We start from the raw sequence: 2,500 nt of genomic DNA on the forward strand, positions 1-2,500 counted from the left end.
AGGAACAACTTTAATTTCTGATGAGCAAAGTGAGTTGCTGGACACTTCCTGCAGGAGACTTGCAAAAGACCTCCGCCTATGGGTTAATAATTCTCGTAGTGCCGAATCCGTCAGTGCCGGACAGACGAGTGTTGGGCAGAGAAAGGCCTTTAATTTCCTTTGCGCTTATATATATATATATATATATATATATATATATATATATATATATATATATATATATGTATGTATGTATGTATGTATGTGCGTGTGTGTGTGTGTGTGTGTGTGTGTGTACAGTAAATATACCACGCCACATATATTCATCTCTTTCAAAAGTAAACTCACGTCGCAATCGTGGCAAGCGTTTTGAACTGTTTTCTTGGATTATAAAGAGGAAAGATTACATGAGTCTAAAATTTACGTTCGGGCCATTTGTCAAAAACTTTAGCGTCCTTCAAAAGTTAAGATTAAAATACTCGCAACTTCTTAAATATGAAAGCGGAAGCAGTCCATTGTTGCCATGCATGAAATGAACTAAAGTCCGGGAGGAAAAGAAAATGATGATAAAAAAGGTAATGATGATAATGGATGTGAAAAAAAATGACAAAAGAAAAAATATACAAAGTAAATGCGAAGAACTATTAATTTTAATGATAAACATTATGGTGATGACTTTACTGCATATTGTTCATCTATTTTGTTGTTGCTAGTGAATGCGTGTGTGGGGGTGGGGGGTGGGGGGGGGGTGGCTGCACACAACAAATTCTGCTCAGAAAAAGTAGAGAATAATCCCGGAATGTAATGATAACTATTTTTATCTTTATCATTATCAGTATTGTATTTCTTATTATCATCATGAACATTATTATCATTATTATTTTCATAACAGTTATAATCACTATCACTTTTATTATCATTATCAATATCATTATTGTCTTTATAATACTCATACCAATAATGATCATCATCATCATCATCAGCAGCAACATTACTTTCATTATCATTGTCCTTCTATTCTTATCATCATTATTTTTGCCTCCATTATTATTGTTGTCATTATCATTATCATTTTTATTACTATTACCTCCGCCAAGAAAGTTATGATTTGGTAGTGTTGGTTAGTTAATGTATTCGTTTGTTCTCAGCATAACTCAAGAAGTTATGAACAGATTTTTATGTTTCTTTCTCCAGATGTTTCTTAGCCCAACGTAGATGCCATTGAACTAGTGGTGATCCATATATTGGTACAAATCCATGTATTTTTTTTTATTGATTGCACCAGTTACCGTTATTGGAAAGGCGATAGGGGCAACACCTGATATTTAGCATTGCGAGATTATTATTATCATTCTATTGCCTTGGCGGACGTATGCGTGTTTCTAGTTATCATTATTTCAGTCAACGTTATAAGTATTGGTATTATTATTACTGTTATTAATACTATCTTTCATATTGTTATTACGATTATCATTACTATTGTCATCAGTTTCTTATTATCTATATAATATTATTGTCATGAATCTTATTATACTTATTATTGTTATTATTGTTGATATTATTATCATTATCATCATCGTTGTTATTGTTAACATATTCTATTATTACTATTTTCATTATAATAGTACTGATGATGATTATTGCTATTCTCATTGCCATTATTATCAACATTATTAAAAATGTCATTATCATTATTATCGTTATCATGATCATTATTATCGTTATCATGATCATAACCATAATCATAATCATATTATTTATCATTATTATTACTATTATTATTATCATTATTATTATTATTACTGTTATCACAGCCATCATCCCTGTCATCATTATTATTATCATTATTGTCATTATAGTCATTGTTACTATTATCATTATTGCCATTATGGCCATTGTTATTATCAATATTATCATTACTGTTGTTATTATTATTACTATTATTATTATTATTATTATCATTTTTATTATTATTATCATCATTATTATCTTTATCAGTGATGTTATTATCGTTGCTATTTCATTATTGTTAATGCTTTTAATTATCAATATTATCGTTAACCTCATTATTATTATTCTTTATTATATCATCATCATTACTGCTATAATGATAATAATAGTAGAAACAATAATGATGATAATAATAACAATCATGATTATTATCATCATTGTTATTTTAATTATCATTATTATTATTATCAATGTTATTATTATTATTATTATTATGATTATTATTATCCTTTTCATCATTATTATTATTAGAATTATTGTTATCATCATCGTCATCATCATTATTATAATTTTCATTGTTGTTATTATTATCATTATTATTATTATCATTATTATTATTATCATTATTATTATCATTATTATTATTATTATTATCACTATTATTACTATTATTATTGCTTGTGTTGTTGTTGCTATCTATTATTTTCTTATCATTATCATTATTATCATTATCATTATTATTATCATTATTATTATCATCATTAATATCATCATCATTATCAGTACCATT

Source organism: Penaeus vannamei, chromosome 10 (genome assembly GCF_042767895.1).
Source record: "Penaeus vannamei isolate JL-2024 chromosome 10, ASM4276789v1, whole genome shotgun sequence".
Lineage (NCBI taxonomy): Eukaryota > Metazoa > Arthropoda > Malacostraca > Decapoda > Penaeidae > Penaeus > Penaeus vannamei.